The 22,262-nt window shown below is 48.2% G+C and overlaps 1 protein-coding gene and 1 non-coding gene across 4 annotated transcripts in view; both read left to right on the top strand.

Annotated features, from left to right (window-relative positions):
- Positions 1–415: 415 nt before the first annotated feature.
- Positions 416–22,262, top strand: part of LOC134983056 (zinc finger protein ZFP2-like) — a 266,048-nt gene continuing 244,201 nt past the window's right edge. For 2 of the 3 annotated variants that reach the window (XM_063948752.1, XM_063948750.1), the window contains exon 1: positions 416–511. The gene's annotated coding sequence lies outside the window, so the exon portion shown is untranslated. Of the gene's footprint in view, positions 512–592; positions 611–22,262 lie in introns of those variants that run through there. The other variant, XM_063948751.1, reaches the window with a different exon arrangement.
- On the top strand, positions 20,167–20,285 carry LOC134983058 (5S ribosomal RNA). Its single transcript, XR_010191601.1, has one exon. It is a non-coding gene; the product is annotated as a 5S ribosomal RNA (ribosomal RNA).

Here is a 22,262-nt window from a genome sequence, read left to right as displayed (position 1 = left end):
TGTATACAGAGTATATTGTTACTGTATATAGGGTATAGTGTTACTGTATATAGGGCATAGCAGAGTGTTACTGTGTATAGGGTATATAGGGTTACTGTGTATAGGGTATAGCAGAGTGTTACTGTATATAGGGTATATTGTTACTGTATATAGGGTATAGAGGGTTACTGTGTATAGGGTATAGCAGAGTGTTACTGTATATAGGGTATATTGTTACTGTATATAGGGTATAGAGGGTTACTGTATATAGGGCATAGCAGAGTGTTACTGTATACAGGGTATAGCTGGGAGCGTGTACACTGGGAGAGGGAGGATATATTACTCAGGACAGTCAGCCAATCACCAAGCTCCTATCATCCCGCATGCAGAAACTTAGAACCGTCCCACTATTTGTCAGGCCTGCATGTGACGTCACATGGGCGGTACTACATGACGTTTGTGTTTCCGGCGATCGGTCCATGCAGAAACATCCGGACCGGAAGTACGCGAACCCGGACTGTGATCCCTGGGGGTGCGGTATATATTCCCAGTGCTGTGACGTATATACCCTGCTGTATACCTGTACACTACGCTGCTATAGGGGGGTGGGGTACAGCATTACATATACAGGGTAATAACACATGTATGTCCCGGGGAGAGGGGTGCGGGTAGTGATAGTTATACCCTGGTGATACCTGTACCATGGTACATACATATAGTACACTAGGTCAGTGAGGGGTACAGTATAGGGTACAGGGGGGATACAGGGTGGGGTACAGTATTACATATACAGGGTAATAACACATGTATGTCCGGGGAGAGGGGTGCGGGTAGTGATAGTTATACCCTGGTAATACCTGTACCATGGTACATACATATAGCACACTAGGTCAGTGAGGGGTACAGTATATGATACAGGGGGGGGGGGGTACAGGGTGGGGGTACAGCATTACATGTACAGGGTAATAACACATGTATGTCCGGGGAGAGGGGTGCGGGTAGTGATAGTTATACCCTGGTGATACCTGTACCATGGTACATACATATAGTACACTAGGTCAGTGAGGGGTACAGTATAGGATACAGGGTGGGGGTACAGCATTACATATACAGGGTAATAACACATGTATGTCCCGGGGAGAGGGGTGCGGGTAGTGATAGTTATACCCTGGTGATACCTGTACCATGGTACATACATATAGTACACTAGGTCAGTGAGGGGTACAGTATAGGGTACAGGGGGGATACAGGGTGGGGGTACAGTATTACATATACAGGGTAATAACACATGTATGTCCGGGGAGAGGGGTGCGGGTAGTGATAGTTATACCCTGGTGATACCTGTACCATGGTACATACATATAGTACACTAGGTCAGTGAGGGGTACAGTATAGGGTACAGGGGGGATACAGGGTGGGGGTACAGTATTACATATACAGGGTAATAACACATGTATGTCCGGGGAGAGGGGTGCGGGTAGTGATAGTTATACCCTGGTAATACCTGTACCATGGTACATACATATAGTACACTAGGTCAGTGAGGGATACAGTATAGGGTACAGGGGGGATACAGGGTGGGGGTACAGCATTACATATACAGGGTAATAACACATGTATGTCCCGGGGAGAGGGGTGCGGGTAGTGATAGTTATACCCTGGTGATACCTGTACCATGGTACATACATATAGTACACTAGGTCAGTGAGGGGTACAGTATAGGGTACAGGGGGGATACAGGGTGGGGGTACAGCATTACATATACAGGGTAATAACACATGTATGTCCCGGGGAGAGGGGTGCGGGTAGTGATAGTTATATCCTGGTGATACCTGTACCATGGTACATACATATAGCACACTAGGTCAGTGAGGGGAACAGTATAGGGTACAGGGGGGATACAGGGTGGGGGTACAGCATTACATATACAGGGTAATAACACATGTATGTCCGGGGAGAGGGGTGCGGGTAGTGATAGTTATACCCTGGTGATACCTGTACCATGGTACATACATATAGTACACTAGGTCAGTGAGGGGTACAGTGTAGGGTACAGGGGGGGATACAGGGTGGGGGTACAGCATTACATATACAGGGTAATAACACGTGTATGTCCCGGGGAGAGGGGTGCGGGTAGTGATAGTTATACCCTGGTGATACCTGTACCATGGTACATACATATAGTACACTAGGTCAGTGAGGGGTACAGTATAGGATACAGGGGGGATACAGGGTGGGGTACAGCATTACATATACAGGGTAATAACACATGTATGTCCCGGGGAGAGGGGTGCGGGTAGTGATAGTTATATCCTGGTGATACCTGTACCATGGTACATACATATAGTACACTAGGTCAGTGAGGGGTACAGTATAGGGTACAGGGGGGTACAGGGTGGGGGTACAGCATTACATATACAGGGTAATAACACATGTATGTCCCGGGGAGAGAGGTGCGGGTAGTGATAGTTATACCCTGGTAATACCTGTACCATGGTACATACATATAGTACACTAGGTCAGTGAGGGGTACAGTATAGGGTACAGGGGGGATACAGGGTGGGGGTACAGCAGTACATATACAGGGTAATAACACATGTATGTCCCGGGGAGAGGGGTGCGGGTAGTGCTAGTTATACCCTGGTGATACCTGTACCATGGTACATACATATAGTACACTAGGTCAGTGAGGGGTACAGTATAGGGTACAGGGGGGATACAGGGTGGGGTACAGCATTACATATACAGGGTAATAACACATGTATGTCCGGGGAGAGGGGTGCGGGTAGTGATAGTTATACCCTGGTGATACCTGTACCATGGTACATACATATAGTACACTAGGTCAGTGAGGGGTACAGTATAGGATACAGGGTGGGGGTACAGCATTACATATACAGGGTAATAACACATGTATGTCCCGGGGAGAGGGGTGCGGGTAGTGATAGTTATACCCTGGTGATACCTGTACCATGGTACATACATATAGCACACTAGGTCAGTGAGGGGTACAGTATAGGGTACAGGGGGGATACAGGGTGGGGGTACAGTATTACATATACAGGGTAATAACACATGTATGTCCCGGGGAGAGGGGTGCGGGTAGTGATAGTTATATCCTGGTGATACCTGTACCATGGTACATACATATAGTACACTAGGTCAGTGAGGGGTACAGTATAGGGTACAGGGGGGGGGATACAGGGTGGGGGTACAGCATTACATATACAGGGTAATAACACATGTATGTCCCGGGGAGAGGGGTGCGGGTAGTGATAGTTATACCCTGGTGATACCTGTACCATGGTACATACATATAGTACACTAGGTCAGTGAGGGGTACAGTATAGGGTACAGGGGGGATACAGGGTGGGGGTATAGTATTACATATACAGGGTAATAACACATGTATGTCCCGGGGAGAGGGGTGCGGGTAGTGATAGTTATACCCTGGTGATACCTGTACCATGGTACATACATATAGTACACTAGGTCAGTGAGGGGTACAGTATAGGGTACAGGGGGATACAGGGTGGGGGTACAGCATTACATATACAGGGTAATAACACATGTATGTCCCGGGGAGAGAGGTGCGGGTAGTGATAGTTATACCCTGGTAATACCTGTACCATGGTACATACATATAGTACACTAGGTCAGTGAGGGGTACAGTATAGAGTACAGGGGGGATACAGGGTGGGGGTACAGCATTACATATACAGGGTAGTAACACATGTATGTTCCGGGGAGAGGGGTGCGGGTAGTGATAGTTATACCCTGGTGATACCTGTACCATGGTACATACATATAGTACACTAGGTCAGTGAGGGGTACAGTATAGGGTACAGGGGGATACAGGGTGGGGTACAGCATTACATATACAGGGTAATAACACATGTATGTTCCGGGGAGAGGGGTGCGGGTAGTGATAGTTATACCCTGGTGATACCTGTACCATGGTACATACATATAGTACACTAGGTCAGTGAGGGGTACAGTATAGGGTACAGGGGGGATACAGGGTGGGGGTACAGCATTACATATACAGGGTAGTAACACATGTATGTCCCGGGGAGAGGGGTGCGGGTAGTGATAGTTATACCCTGGTGATACCTGTACCATGGTACATACATATAGTACACTAGGTCAGTGAGGGGTACAGTATAGGGTACAGGGGGGATACAGGGTGGGGGTACAGCAGTACATATACAGGGTAATAACACATGTATGTCCCGGGGAGAGGGGTGCGGGTAGTGATAGTTATACCCTGGTGATACCTGTACCATGGTACATACATATAGTACACTAGGTCAGTGAGGGGTACAGTATAGGGTACAGGGGGGATACAGGGTGGGGGTACAGCATTACATATACAGGGTAATAACACATGTATGTCCCGGGGAGAGGGGTGCGGGTAGTGATAGTTATACCCTGGTGATACCTGTACCATGGTACATACATATAGTACACTAGGTCAGTGAGGGGTACAGTATAGGGTACAGGGGGGATACAGGGTGGGGGTACAGCATTACATATACAGGGTAATAACACATGTATGTCCGGGGAGAGGGGTGCGGGTAGTGATAGTTATACCCTGGTGATACCTGTACCATGGTACATACATATAGTACACTAGGTCAGTGAGGGGTACAGTATAGGGTACAGGGGGGGGGGATACAGGGTGGGGGTACAGCATTACATATACAGGGTAATAACACATGTATGTCCGGGGGAGAGGGGTGCGGGTAGTGATAGTTATACCCTGGTGATACCTGTACCATGGTACATACATATAGTACACTAGGTCAGTGAGGGGTACAGTATAGGGTACAGGGGGGATACAGGGTGGGGGTACAGCATTACATATACAGGGTAATAACACATGTATGTCCCGGGGAGAGGGGTGCGGGTAGTGATAGTTATACCCTGGTGATACCTGTACCATGGTGCATACATATAGTACACTAGGTCAGTGAGGGGTACAGTATAGGGTACAGGGGGGATACAGGGTGGGGGTATAGTATTACATATACAGGGTAATAACACATGTATGTCCCGGGGAGAGGGGTGCGGGTAGTGATAGTTATACCCTGGTGATACCTGTACCATGGTACATACATATAGTACACTAGGTCAGTGAGGGGTACAGTATAGGGTACAGGGGGGATACATGGTGGGGGTACAGCATTACATATACAGGGTAATAACACATGTATGTCCCGGGGAGAGGGGTGCGGGTAGTGATAGTTATATCCTGGTGATACCTGTACCATGGTACATACATATAGTACACTAGGTCAGTGAGGGGTACAGTATAGGATACAGGGGGGGGGGGGTACAGGGTGGGGGTACAGCATTACATATACAGGGTAATAACACATGTATGTCCGGGGAGAGGGGTGCGGGTAGTGATAGTTATATCCTGGTGATACCTGTACCATGGTACATACATATAGTACACTAGGTCAGTGAGGGGTACAGTATAGGGTACAGGGGGGATACAGGGTGGGGGTACAGCATTACATATACAGGGTAATAACACATGTATGTCCGGGGAGAGGGGTGCGGGTAGTGATAGTTATACCCTGGTGATACCTGTACCATGGTACATACATATAGCACACTAGGTCAGTGAGGGGTACAGTATAGGGTACAGGAGGATACAGGGTGGGGTACAGCATTACATATACAGGGTAATAACACATGTATGTCCCGGGGAGAGTGGTGCGGGTAGTGATAGTTATACCCTGGTGATACCTGTACCATGGTACATACATATATTACACTAGGTCAGTGAGGGATACAGTATAGGGTACAGGGGGGATACAGGGTGGGGGTACAGCATTACATATACAGGGTAATAACACATGTATGTCCGGGGAGAGGGGTGCGGGTAGTGATAGTTATACCCTGGTGATACCTGTACCATGGTACATACATATAGTACACTAGGTCAGTGAGGGGTACAGTATAGGGTACAGGGGGATACAGGGTGGGGGTACAGTATTACATATACAGGGTAATAACACATGTATGTCCCGGGGAGAGGGGTGCGGGTAGTGATAGTTATACCCTGGTGATACCTGTACCATGGTACATACATATAGCACACTAGGTCAGTGAGGGGTACAGTATAGGGTACAGGGGGGATACAGGGTGGGGGTACAGCATTACATATACAGGGTAATAACACATGTATGTCCCGGGGAGAGGGGTGCGGGTAGTGATAGTTATACCCTGGTGATACCTGTACCATGGTACATACATATAGCACACTAGGTCAGTGAGGGGTACAGTATAGGGTACAGGGGGGATACAGGGTGGGGGTACAGCATTACATATACAGGGTAATAACACATGTATGTCCGGGGAGAGGGGTGCGGGTAGTGATAGTTATACCCTGGTGATACCTGTACCATGGTACATACATATAGCACACTAGGTCAGTGAGGGGTACAGTATAGGGTACAGGGGGATACAGGGTGGGGGTACAGTATTACATATACAGGGTAATAACACATGTTTTGGGGAGAGGGGTGCGGGTAGTGATAGTTATACCCTGGTGATACCTGTACCATGGTACATACATATAGTACACTAGGTCAGTGAGGGGTACAGTATAGGGTACAGGGGGATACAGGGTGGGGGTACAGTATTACATATACAGGGTAATAACACATGTATGTCCCGGGGAGAGGGGTGCGGGTAGTGGTAGTTATACCCTGGTGATACCTGTACCATGGTACATACATATAGCACACTAGGTCAGTGAGGGGTACAGTATAGGGTACAGGGGGGATACAGGGTGGGGGTACAGCATTATATATACAGGGTAACAACAAATGTATGTCCCGGGGAGAGGGGTGCGGGTAGTGATAGTTATACCCTGGTGATACCTGTACCATGGTACATACATAAAGTACACTAGGTCAGTGAGGGGTACAGTATAGGGTACAGGGGGGATACAGGGTGGGGGTACAGCATTACATATACAGGGTAATAACACATGTATGTCCCGGGGAGAGGGGTGCGGGTAGTGATAGTTATACCCTGGTGATACCTGTACCATGGTACATACATATAGTACACTAGGTCAGTGAGGGGTACAGTATAGGGTACAGGGGGGATACAGGGTGGGGTACAGCATTACATATACAGGGTAATAACACATGTATGTCCCGGGGAGAGGGGTGCGGGTAGTGATAGTTATATCCTGGTGATACCTGTACCATGGTACATACATATAGTACACTAGGTCAGTGAGGGGTACAGTATAGGGTACAGGGGGGTACAGGGTGGGGGTACAGCATTACATATACAGGGTAATAACACATGTATGTCCGGGGAGAGGGGTGCGGGTAGTGATAGTTATACCCTGGTGATACCTGTACCATGGTACATACATATAGCACACTAGGTCAGTGAGGGATACAGTATAGGGTACAGGAGGATACAGGGTGGGGGTACAGCATTACATATACAGGGTAATAACACATGTATGTCCGGGGAGAGGGGTGCGGGTAGTGATAGTTATATCCTGGTGATACCTGTACCATGGTACATACATATAGTACACTAGGTCAGTGAGGGGTACAGTATAGGGTACAGTATAGGATACAGGGTGGGGGTACAGCATTACATATATAGGGTAAAAACACATGTATGTCCCGGGGAGAGGGGTGCGGGTAGTGATAGTTATACCCTGGTGATACCTGTACCATGGTACATACATATAGTACACTAGGTCAGTGAGGGGTACAGTATAGGGTACAAGGGGATACAGGGTGGGGGTACAGTATTACATATACAGGGTAATAACACATGTATGTCCCGGGGAGAGGGGTGCGGGTAGTGATAGTTATACCCTGGTGATACCTGTACCATGGTACATACATATAGTACACTAGGTCAGTGAGGGGTACAGTATAGGGTACAGGGGGGGATACAGGGGGGGGGTACAGCATTACATATACAGGGTAATAACACATGTATGTCCCGGGGAGAGGGGTGCGGGTAGTGATAGTTATACCCTGGTGATACCTGTACCATGGTACATACATATAGTACACTAGGTCAGTGAGGGGTACAGTATAGGGTACAGGGGGGGATACAGGGTGGGGGTACAGCATTACATATACAGGGTAATAACACATGTATGTCCCGGGGAGAGGGGTGCGGGTAGTGATAGTTATACCCTGGTGATACCTGTACCATGGTACATACATATAGCACACTAGGTCAGTGAGGGGTACAGTATAGGGTACAGGGGGGATACAGGGTGGGGGTACAGCATTACATATACAGGGTAATAACACATGTATGTCCGGGGAGAGGGGTGCGGGTAGTGATAGTTATATCCTGGTGATACCTGTACCATGGTACATACATATAGTACACTAGGTCAGTGAGGGGTACAGTATAGGGTACAGGAGGATACAGGGTGGGGGTACAGTATTACATATACAGGGTAATAACACATGTATGTCCCGGGGAGAGTGGTGCGGGTAGTGATAGTTATACCCTGGTGATACCTGTACCATGGTACATACATATAGTACACTAGGTCAGTGAGGGGTACAGTATAGGGTACAGGAGGATACAGGGTGGGGGTACAGCATTACATGTACAGGGTAATAACACATGTATGTCCCGGGGAGAGGGGTGCGAGTAGTGATAGTTATATCCTGGTGATACCTGTACCATGGTACATACATATAGTACACTAGGTCAGTGAAGGGTACAGTATAGGGTACAGGGGGGATACAGGGTGGGGGTACAGCATTACATATACAGGGTAATAACACATGTATGTCCGGGGAGAGGGGTGCGGGTAGTGATAGTTATACCCTGGTGATACCTGTACCATGGTACATACATATAGTACACTAGGTCAGTGAGGGGTACAGTATAGGGTACAGGGGGGGATACAGGGTGGGGGTACAGCATTACATATACAGGGTAATAACACATGTATGTCCCGGGGAGAGGGGTTCGGGTAGTGATAGTTATACCCTGGTGATACCTGTACCATGGTACATACATATAGTACACTAGGTCAGTGAGGGGTACAGTATAGGGTACAGGGGGGATACAGGGTGGGGGTACAGCATTACATATACAGGGTAATAACACATGTATGTCCCGGGGAGAGGGGTGCGGGTAGTGATAGTTATACCCTGGTGATACCTGTACCATGGTACATACATATAGCACACTAGGTCAGTGAGGGGTACAGTATAGGGTACAGGGGGGATACAGGGTGGGGGTACAGCATTACATATACAGGGTAATAACACATGTATGTCCCGGGGAGAGGGGTGCGGGTAGTGATAGTTATACCCTGGTGATACCTGTACCATGGTACATACATATAGTACACTAGGTCAGTGAGGGGTACAGTATAGGGTACAGGGGGGATACAAGGTGGGGTACAGCATTACATATACAGGGTAATAACACATGTATGTCCGGGGAGAGGGGTGCGGGTAGTGATAGTTATACCCTGGTGATACCTGTACCATGGTACATACATATAGTACACTAGGTCAGTGAGGGGTACAGTATAGTGTACAGGGGGGGATACAGGGTGGGGGTATAGTATTACATATACAGGGTAATAACACATGTATGTCCCGGGGAGAGGGGTGCGGGTAGTGATAGTTATACCCTGGTGATACCTGTACCATGGTACATACATATAGTACACTAGGTCAGTGAGGGGTACAGTATAGGGTACAGGGGGGATACAGGGTGGGGGTACAGTATTACATATACAGGGTAATAACACATGTATGTCCGGGGAGAGGGGTGCGGGTAGTGATAGTTATACCCTGGTGATACCTGTACCATGGTACATACATATAGTACACTAGGTCAGTGAGGGGTACAGTATAGGGTACAGGGTGGGGGTACAGCATTACATATACAGGGTAATAACACATGTATGTCCGGGGAGAGGGGTGCGGGTAGTGATAGTTATACCCTGGTGATACCTGTACCATGGTACATACATATAGTACACTAGGTCAGTGAGGGGTACAGTATAGGGTACAGGGGGGATACAGGGTGGGGGTACAGCATTACATATACAGGGTAATAACACATGTATGTCCGGGGAGAGGGGTGCGGGTAGTGATAGTTATATCCTGGTGATACCTGTACCATGGTACATACATATAGTACACTAGGTCAGTGAGGGGTACAGTATAGGGTACAGTATAGGATACAGGGTGGGGGTACAGCATTACATATATAGGGTAATAACACATGTATGTCCCGGGGAGAGGGGTGCGGGTAGTGATAGTTATACCCTGGTGATACCTGTACCATGGTACATACATATAGTACACTAGGTCAGTGAGGGGTACAGTATAGGGTACAGGGGGGGATACAGGGTGGGGGTACAGCATTACATATACAGGGTAATAACACATGTATGTCACGGGGATAGAGGTGCGGGTAGTGATAGTTATATCCTGGTGATACCTGTACCATGGTACATACATATAGTACACTAGGTCAGTGAGGGGTACAGTATAGGGTACAGGAGGATACAGGGTGGGGGTACAGTATTACATATACAGGGTAATAACACATGTATGTCCGGGGAGAGGGGTGCGGGTAGTGATCGTTATACCCTGGTGATACCTGTACCATGGTACATACATATAGTACACTAGTTCAGTGAGGGGTACAGTATAGGGTACAGGGGGGATACAGGGTGGGGGTACAGTATTACATATACAGGGTAATAATACATGTATGTCCCGGGGAGAGGGGTGCGGGTAGTGATAGCTATACCCTGGTAATACCTGTACCATGGTACATACATATAGCACACTAGGTCAGTGAGGGGTACAGTATAGGGTACAGGGGGGATACAGGGTGGGGGTACAGCATTACATATACAGGGTAATAACACATGTATGTCCGGGGAGAGGGGTGCGGGTAGTGATAGTTATACCCTGGTGATACCTGTACCATGGTACATACATATAGCACACTAGGTCAGTGAGGGGTACAGTATAGGGTACAGGGGGGATACAGGGTGGGGTACAGTATTACATATACAGGGTAATAACACATGTATGTCCGGGGAGAGGGGTGCGGGTAGTGATAGTTATACCCTGGTAATACCTGTACCATGGTACATACATATAGCACACTAGGTCAGTGAGGGGTACAGTATAGGGTACAGGGGGGATACAGGGTGGGGGTACAGCATTACATATACAGGGTAATAACACATGTATGTCCCGGGGAGAGGGGTGCGGGTAGTGATAGTTATACCCTGGTGATACCTGTACCATGGTACATACATATAGTACACTAGGTCAGTGAGGGGTACAGTATAGGATACAGGGTGGGGGTACAGCATTACATATACAGGGTAATAACACATGTATGTCCCGGGGAGAGGGGTGCGGGTAGTGATAGTTATATCCTGGTGATACCTGTACCATGGTACATACATATAGTACACTAGGTCAGTGAGGGATACAGTATAGGGTACAGGGGGGATACAGGGTGGGGGTACAGCATTACATATACAGGGTAATAACACATGTATGTCCGGGGAGAGGGGTGCGGGTAGTGATAGTTATACCCTGGTGATACCTGTACCATGGTACATACATATAGTACACTAGGTCAGTGAGGGGTACAGTATAGGATACAGGGGGGATACAGGGTGGGGGTACAGTATTACATATACAGGGTAATAACACATGTAAGTCCGGGGAGAGGGGTGCGGGTAGTGATAGTTATACCCTGGTGATACCTGTACCATGGTACATACATATAGTACACTAGGTCAGTGAGGGGTACAGTATAGGGTATAGGGGGGATACAGGGTGGGGTACAGCATTACATATACAGGGTAATAACACATGTATGTCCGGGGAGAGGGGTGCGGGTAGTGATAGTTATACCCTGGTGATACCTGTACCGTGGTACATACATATAGCACACTAGGTCAGTGAGGGGTACAGTATAGGGTACAGGGGGGATACAGGGTGGGGTACAGTATTACATATATAGGGTAATAACACATGTATGTCCGGGGAGAGGGGTGCGGGTAGTGATAGTTATATCCTGGTGATACCTGTACCATGGTACATACATATAGTACACTAGGTCAGTGAGGGGTACAGTATAGGGTATAGGGGGGATACAGGGTGGGGTACAGCATTACATATACAGGGTAATAACACATGTATGTCCGGGGAGAGGGGTGCGGGTAGTGATAGTTATACCCTGGTGATACCTGTACCGTGGTACATACATATAGCACACTAGGTCAGTGAGGGGTACAGTATAGGGTACAGGGGGATACAGGGTGGGGTACAGTATTACATATATAGGGTAATAACACATGTATGTCCGGGGAGAGGGGTGCGGGTAGTGATAGTTATATCCTGGTGATACCTGTACCATGGTACATACATATAGTACACTAGGTCAGTGAGGGGTACAGTATAGGGTACAGGGGGGATACAGGGTGGGGTACAGCATTACATATACAGGGTAATAACACATGTATGTCCGGGGAGAGGGGTGCGGGTAGTGATCGTTATACCCTGGTGATACCTGTACCATGGTACATACATATAGCACACTAGGTCAGTGAGGGGTACAGTATAGGGTACAGGGTGGGGGTACAGTATTACATATACAGGGTAATAACACATGTATGTCCGGGGAGAGGGGTGCGGGTAGTGATAGTTATACCCTGGTGATACCTGTACCATGGTACATACATATAGTACACTAGGTCAGTGAGGGGTACAGTATAGGGTACAGGGGGGATACAGGGTGGGGTACAGCATTACATATACAGGGTAATAACACATGTATGTCCGGGGAGAGGGGTGCGGGTAGTGATCGTTATACCCTGGTGATACCTGTACCATGGTACATACATATAGTACACTAGGTCAGTGAGGGGTACAGTATAGGGTACAGGGGGGATACAGGGTGGGGTACAGTATTACATATACAGGGTAATAACACATGTATGTCCCGGGGAGAGGGGTGCGGGTAGTGATAGTTATACCCTGGTGATACCTGTACCATGGTACATACATATAGTACACTAGGTCAGTGAGGGGTACAGTATAGGGTACAGGGGGGATACAGGGTGGGGGTACAGCATTACATATACAGGGTAATAACACATGTATGTCCGGGGAGAGGGGTGCGGGTGGTGATACCTGTACCATGGTACATACATATAGCACACTAGGTCAGTGAGGGATACAGTATAGGGTACAGGGGGGATACAGGGTGGGGGTACAGCATTACATATACAGGGTAATAACACATGTATGTCCGGGGAAAGGGGTGCGGGTAGTGATAGTTATACCCTGGTGATACCTGTACCATGGTACATACATATAGTACACTAGGTCAGTGAGGGGTACAGTATAGGGTACAGTATAGGATACAGGGTGGGGGTACAGTATTACATATACAGGGTAATAACACATGTATGTCCCGGGGAGAGGGGTGCGGGTAGTGATAGTTATACCCTGGTGATACCTGTACCATGGTACATACATATAGTACACTAGGTCAGTGAGGGGTACAGTATAGGGTATAGGGGGGATACAGGGTGGGGTACAGCATTACATATACAGGGTAATAATACATGTATGTCCGGGGAGAGGGGTGCGGGTAGTGATAGTTATACCCTGGTGATACCTGTACCATGGTACATACATATAGTACACTAGGTCAGTGAGGGGTACAGTATAGGATACAGGGTGGGGGTACAGCATTACATATACAGGGTAATAACACATGTATGTCCGGGGTGAGGGGTGCGGGTAGTGATAGTTATACCCTGGTGATACCTGTACCATGGTACATACATATAGTACACTAGGTCAGTGAGGGGTACAGTATAGGGTACAGTATAGGATACAGGGGGGATACAGGGTAGGGGTACAGTATTACATATACAGTGTAATAACACATGTATGTCCCGGGGAGAGGGGTGCGGGTAGTGATAGTTATACCCTGGTAATACCTGTACCATGGTACATACATATAGCACACTAGGTCAGTGAGGGGTACAGTATAGGGTACAGGGGGGATACAGGGTGGGGGTACAGCATTACATATACAGGGTAATAACACATGTATGTCCCGGGGAGAGGGGTGCGGGTAGTGATAGTTATACCCTGGTGATACCTGTACCATGGTACATACATATAGTACACTAGGTCAGTGAGGGGTACAGTATAGGGTACAGTATAGGATACAGGGGGGATACAGGGTAGGGGTACAGTATTACATATACAGTGTAATAACACATGTATGTCCTGGGGAGAGGGGTGCGGGTAGTGATAGTTATACCCTGGTGATACCTGTACCATGGTACATACATATAGTACACTAGGTCAGTGAGGGGTACAGTATAGGGTACAGGGGGATACAGGGTGGGGGGTACAGCATTACATATACAGGGTAATAACACATGTATGTCCTGGGGAGAGGGGTGCGGGTAGTGATAGTTATACCCTGGTGATACCTGTACCATGGTACATACATATAGTACACTAGGTCAGTGAGGGGTACAGTATAGGGTACAGGGGGATACAGGGTGGGGGGTACAGCATTACATATACAGGGTAATAACACATGTATGTCCTGGGGAGAGGGGTGCGGGTAGTGATAGTTATACCCTGGTGATACCTGTACCATGGTACATACATATAGCACACTAGGTCAGTGAGGGGTACAGTATAGGGTACAGGGGGGATACAGGGTGGGGGTACAGCATTACATATACAGGGTAATAACACATGTATGTCCTGGGGAGAGGGGTGCGGGTAGTGATAGTTATACCCTGGTGATACCTGTACCATGGTACATACATATAGCACACTAGGTCAGTGAGGGGTACAGTATAGGGTACAGGGGGGATACAGGGTGGGGGTATAGTATTACATATACAGGGTAATAACACATGTATGTCCCGGGGAGAGGGGTGCGGGTAGTGATAGTTATATCCTGGTGATACCTGTACCATGGTACATACATATAGCACACTAGGTCAGTGAGGGGTACAGTATAGGGTACAGGGGGGGGGATACAGGGTGGGGGTACAGCATTACATATACAGGGTAATAACACATGTATGTCACGGGGAGAGGGGTGCGGGTAGTGATAGTTATATCCTGGTGATACCTGTACCATGGTACATACATATAGCACACTAGGTCAGTGAGGGGTACAGTATAGGATACAGGGGGGATACAGGGTGGGGTACAGCATTACATATACAGTTTAATAACACATGTATGTCACGGGGAGAGGGGTGTGGGTAGTGATAGTTATATCCTGGTGATACCTGTACCATGGTACATACATATAGTACACTAGGTCAGTGAGGGGTACAGTATAGGGTACAGTATAGGATACAGGGTGGGGGTACAGTATTACATATACAGGGTAATAACACATGTATGTCCGGGGAGAGGGGTGCGGGTAGTGATAGTTATACCCTGGTGATACCTGTACCATGGTACATACATATAGTACACTAGGTCAGTGAGGGGTACAGTATAGGGTATAGGGGGATACAGGGTGGGGGTACAGCATTACATATACAGGGTAATAACACATGTATGTCTCGGGGAGAGGGGTGCGGGTAGTGATAGTTATATCCTGGTGATACCTGTACCATGGTACATACATATAGTACACTAGGTCAGTGAGGGGTACAGTATAGGATACAGGGTGGGGGTACAGCATTACATATACAGGGTAATAACACATGTATGTCCCGGGGAGAGGGGTGCGGGTAGTGATAGTTATACCCTGGTGATACCTGTACCATGGTACATACATATAGTACACTAGGTCAGTGAGGGGTACAGTATAGGGTACAATATAGGATACAGGGTGGGGGTACAGCATTACATATACAGGGTAATAACACATGTATGTCCCGGGGAGAGGGGTGCGGGTAGTGATAGTTATACCCTGGTGATACCTGTACCATGGTACATACATATAGCACACTAGGTCAGTGAGGGGTACAGTATAGGGTACAGGGGGGATACAGGGTGGGGTACAGCATTACATATACAGGGTAATAACACATGTATGTCCCGGGGAGAGGGGTGCGGGTAGTGATAGTTATACCCTGGTGATACCTGTACCATGGTACATACATATAGCACACTAGGTCAGTGAGGGGTACAGTATAGGGTACAGGGGGGATACAGGGTGGGGTACAGCATTACATATACAGGGTAATAACACATGTATGTCCGGGGAGAGGGGTGCGGGTAGTGATAGTTATACCCTGGTGATACCTGTACCATGGTACATACATATAGTACACTAGGTCAGTGAGGGGTACAGTATAGGGTACAGGGGGGATACAGGGTGGGGTACAGCATTACATATACAGGGTAATAACACATGTATGTCCCGGGGAGAGGGGTGCGGGTAGTGATAGTTATACCCTGGTGATACCTGTACCATGGTACATACATATAGCACACTAGGTCAGTGAGGGGTACAAGGGGGATACAGGGTGGGGGTACAGCATTACATATACAGGGTAATAACACATGTATGTCCCGGGGAGAGGAGTGCGGGTAGTGATAGTTATACCCTGGTGATACCTGTACCATGGTACATACATATAGTACACTAGGTCAGTGAGGGGTACAGGGGGGGTACAGCATTACATATACAGGGTAATAACACATGTATGTCACGGGGAGAGGGGTGCGGGTAGTGATAGTTATACCCTGGTGATACCTGTACCATGGTACATACATATAGTACACTAGGTCAGTGAGGGGTACAGTATAGGGTACAGGGGGGATACAGGGTGGGGGTACAGCATTACATATACAGGGTAATAACACATGTATGTCCGGGGAGAGGGGTGCGGGTAGTGATAGTTATACCCTGGTGATACCTGTACCATGGTACATACATATAGTACACTAGGTCAGTGAGGGGTACAGTATAGGGTACAGGGGGGATACAGGGTGGGGGTACAGCATTACATATACAGGGTAATAACACATGTATGTCTCGGGGAGAGTGGTGCGGGTAGTGATAGTTATACCCTGGTGATACCTGTACCATGGTACATACATATAGTACACTAGGTCAGTGAGGGGTACAGTATAGGGTACAGGGGGGATACAGGGTGGGGTACAGCATTACATATACAGGGTAATAACACATGTATGTCCGGGGAGAGGGGTGCGGGTAGTGATAGTTATACCCTGGTGATACCTGTACCATGGTACATACATATAGTACACTAGGTCAGTGAGGGGTACAGTATAGGATACAGGGTGTGGGTACAGCATTACATATACAGGGTAATAACACATGTATGTCCCGGGGAGAGGGGTGCGGGTAGTGATAGTTATACCCTGGTGATACCTGTACCATGGTACATACATATAGTACACTAGGTCAGTGAGGGGTACAGTATAGGGTACAGGGGGGGGGATACAGGGTGGGGGTACAGCATTACATATACAGGGTAATAACACATGTATGTCCCGGGGAGAGGAGTGCGGGTAGTGATAGTTATACCCTGGTGATACCTGTACCATGGTACATACATATAGTACACTAGGTCAGTGAGGGGTACAGTATAGGGTACAGGCTGGATACAGGGTGGGGGTACAGCATTACATATACAGGGTAATAACACATGTATGTCCGGGGAGAGGGGTGCGGGTAGTGATAGTTATACCCTGGTGATACCTGTACCATGGTACATACATATAGTACACTAGGTCAGTGAGGGGTACAGTATAGGGTACAGGGGGGATACAGGGTGGGGGTACAGCATTACATATACAGGGTAATAACATATGTATGTCTGGGGAGAGGGGTGCGGGTAGTGATAGTTATACCCTGGTGATACCTGTACCATGGTACATACATATAGTACACTAGGTCAGTGAGGGGTACAGTATAGGGTACAGTATAGGACACAGGGTGGGGGTACAGCATTACATATACACGGTAATAACACATGTATGTCCGGGGAAAGGGGTGCGGGTAGTGATAGTAATACCCTGGTGATACCTGTATCGTGGTACATACATATAGTACACTAGGTCAGTGAGGGGTACAGTATAGGGTATAGGGGGGATACAGGGTGGGGTACAGCATTACATATACAGGGTAATAACACATGTATGTCCGGGGAGAGGGGTGCGGGTAGTGATAGTTATACCCTGGTGATACCTGTACCATGGTACATACATATAGCACACTAGGTCAGTGAGGGGTACAGTATAGGGTACAGGGGGGATACAGGGTGGGGTACAGCATTACATATACAGGGTAATAACACATGTATGTCCGGGGAGAGGGGTGCGGGTAGTGATAGTTATACCCTGGTGATTTCTCCTTCATCCACTAGGGGCCACTGGAGTGTAGTTACAATGGGGAGATAGTAGGTGGTATTGGTAGCTGGCACTTTAAAAATTCTCACACTGTGGCTAGCTCCTCCCCTACTATCTCCCCTCCAAGCCAGTCTTAGTTAAGTGCCCGAGGTAGCTGGTTCACTTGGGTTTAGCTGAAGAATTTTCTTCTTTTTTCTTTATTATTTTATTTTTCTTACACACACTCACAGACTGGCAGCTCTGCCACTGCCAGTCTGCACCGTGGGAGCTGCCGGCGGGGTCCCATCGCAGCTGCGTGCGGCTAGGGATGGGCCCCGGCTGAGGGAGACACTGAGCTCTCCTGAGTTGGCGGACACCGCTGCGTGCGGCGCGTGTCGCGGCCACTCCATCCAGCAGAAGATTCCGGCAGCATGGCAGCGGTGAGTATCAAAAATGGTCGGACACCGCTGCGTGCGGCTTGTGTCGGGACCACCCCACCACAGAAGATTCCGGCTGGACGCCGCTGCGTGCGGCGTGTGTCGGGGCCGATCCACCAAGAACACAGTGGTGAGTGAAGTATACTTTATTTGTGGTGGCTATGTATGTTTTTAGAGCAATCTGTTTATTGTTGTACAACCCACTCCAGAAGGGCTCTCTGGGGCTGTAATGTACTTTATTGTATCCTTACCTGTCCTCCTCATGGAGAAACAGACAGGATGATTGGGGGAGGCTGAGTATGTGTTTATACAACCCTGACTGAAAAACGGGTGTGTGTCATTCTGATAACCCTCTGCTCCCCCAGCTCCCCGCACCCCCCGCACCCACTCAGCGCGACTCACAGAGCCGGCACAGGGATCCCGCTCGAGCGCAAAGCAATGTTTAAATTTGGCGCCTTGTACGGAGGGGGCGGAGCTAAGTCCCGCTCTGTAGAGCGAGCTCAGCGCTCCCTGCTCCCAGGCGGCGACTCGCGCTCTGTTCAGCGCAACACTCCCCGGCGGCGGCTAGCAGATACAGGGCTCTACTAGCGCTGTATAGCGGGCTCAGCGCTCAGCGCTCCCCGGCGGTGACTCGCAGGCCCAGCGGAGGGTACAGCTCGCTTCCCGCTTAGTTTTGCAATAAGGCGCCATAGCCGGGGGGCGGAGCTAACTCCTGCTCTGTACAGCGGGCTCAGCATTCTCCGCTCCCCGGCCACTGTTATAGTGTAATAGGCATTTATGTGAGTTTAATGCACATGGTGCTGAGGAGACTGTGATATAGTCAGAGTGGCTCAGCACTAATCCAGTTATCCACTATATAGATTTTATCGCATAGCCCAGAGGAGTTTCACTCTGGCGGCCATTTCCTCCCTGCACAGACCTGGCTTCATATTTGCAGTGTCTCCTATAGCCCAGTGGGCTAATCTTGCATACTCAGAGACAAATACAAATAAAGTCCCAGGTATATTAACAGTTAACCCGCTTTACTCAGCGGGCTCCCAGGTCTCCCCGTCGCTAGGCAACAGCTCTGGGATTTGTAACTTTTCGATACTTCAGGCTGCTGAAATATAGATACATTCCTCCTGCAGTAGAGTCCTCTACCCAGCATTTTCCTACTTGCAAATCAGGGAACCTGCTCTATTACAGTAGCTGGGACTCAGCTCAATAATAATTAAAAGGATCTACTGTGCAGTATTTATTTACCTACGGTGTGTGTGTATATATACATATATAGTTATGTTTGTGCATGTATATATATAGATATATATATTTAAGTGCGTGTAGGTATGTATATAGATAAATCCATAAAATACCAGATATAGGGGATAAAAGCCTACGGCCACACCACCCTGAACACGCCCGATCTCGTCTGATCTCGGAAACTAAGCAGGGTCAGGCCCGGTTAGTACTTGGATGGGAGACCGCCTGGGAATGCCAGGTGCTGTAGGCTACTTCCGCAATGTTTTCTAATAACAACATCTTGCACATAACATTTTCCCCCATCTTTCTCACAGGCTGGTCACCATTTTGAAAAGCCAGCGGAACCTCAGAGAAACATCTGGTGCACCTTAATTAGCGGTACACTAAATACAGGGCGGGGTGTTGCCTTCCCTTTATTATTCCTTGTTGTCACTAGTTACTAATGCTATTTGTAATTGTGGAATGCGTGTAAGGCATCAGACAAATAGCGCTGCGGCTCAGTACGCTAGTAGCGGGTATCTGAACAGGGGTTTGAATCCAAACAAAACTTTAAGGAGAACTCCTATAGCCTAGGGCTAAGACTCCTGTCCCACAGCGCAGCGTTGCTGGTTCAGGTCTCCGCTGCTCCAGAAAGTTTATTTTAATCGTATCGGTCACTACACATTATAGTGCAGACCTTACGTAGGGCTCTGTTTATTTAACCCACCTTTTCTCCTTTCGTTTGTCTCTCCTGGGATAGTCGAAGAATTCCCTCTTAGGTGTGAAGTATGCGGCGGAGCCATCTGCTTCGCCCTCCACGCACCTGCACACCCCTGTTTGATCAATGATGCAGGTAATGTCACTATTAACCAGACAATAGCTCATCAGGTAAGCCCTTGGACTTTGGTTTCCAAGGTCACAGGATCAAATCACAGCGGGACCAAACACACCTTTCCAAAAGAAACTTGCTAACATTCCATGCATTACTGATGTCTGTGGGGTTTCTGTGGATCTGAACCAGTGTCTCAGAATATACAGATACATAAGACAGCAGTTCATCTGATACTGCAGGTAAAGGAGGAGGACACGTCAAGTCCATCAGGGTTCCACGCCATTGACGAAATGACAGCGACTGGTTCAGTTTCGGGATGAGCGGCAGGCTCCGGTAGGCGGCCGACAGACACCCGAATACACAATATCAGGTATCAAACAGGGTTTGTTTTCCTATCTTTTCCCCGCAGATGGCAGGAGATGGTATCAGAACCTCTCTAGGGTATACACCTCGGTGTATCGCCGGTCCATCAAGCCGCCGTTTTCCTGAGGCAACCTTGCTCAGGGATCCATCGACATATGCGGCAGCATGGTTCTACCGTATCCGGAGCAGGTAGGTTGGGGAACAATTGTCCTCTAGGTTACAGGATGCTTCGCATCAGGATCAATTGATACTTTGATACAGGTCAGAATCACGATTCTGCTTTATGTTCCTTGGAGGTCTCCATGTCTACAGACTCGGACCCTGCATCTTCGCTTGGGCTGTCTTAACCCGACGACCTCTGGGGCTGCGACAGTGACAAGTAAACATGAAATCCTACGGGGCAGATGGTTCTGGGGAAGGAACTTTCTGCAGGATTTCTTGAACCAATGGAGGTAGGTCCACTTTGATTTCTCCTACTACTGCCCCAGCTCCAAGACAGACCTTTACTGGTCTTCCCTTTAGATTGTTTCGTGCCCTTTCAGGTTTTTGACTCCACACGGGTGATATCTTCGTCGCCAGGGGTTCTCAGGGTAAAAAGGCTGAAGCAGAGGTTCAACATCCTCAGTCCAGTCTGATTTTATGTCATCCTATACACCCATTACACCTGCAGGGTCCCAGGGTAGGCGCAGGTCGATGGGAGAAGGCTTGGGCGGTTACAACCGTCTCAGGAGTCCCTCGGCATGGGTCGGCTGATTTACGATGACAAGAGAGTCATACTGCAGGCTGCGCTCCATAGGTTTCTAACCGCAAAGGGTGTTGATCCCTGTTTTACACATATCATTTGAATTAGGACAGTTCTCAGGCCTTTGTTTTCTTTTCACGTTCCGAAGCCAAGTGGCTCGGACAGGCCTATTCTGGCCTTACAATCCTTTTAGTCTGTGATTGCTAGTTTAAACAAGAAAGGGAGTTTTACGTGTCCCTTGTCTTCAGAGATGCCTGTTTACTGATTTCCGTTGGACAGGCTTTTCTCAGATTCCCCCTTAACAGGATTCT

This window comes from Pseudophryne corroboree (assembly GCF_028390025.1).
Source record: "Pseudophryne corroboree isolate aPseCor3 chromosome 2 unlocalized genomic scaffold, aPseCor3.hap2 SUPER_2_unloc_3, whole genome shotgun sequence".
NCBI classification, from domain to species: domain Eukaryota; kingdom Metazoa; phylum Chordata; class Amphibia; order Anura; family Myobatrachidae; genus Pseudophryne; species Pseudophryne corroboree.
This window is presented reverse-complemented; position numbering and strand designations above follow the sequence as displayed.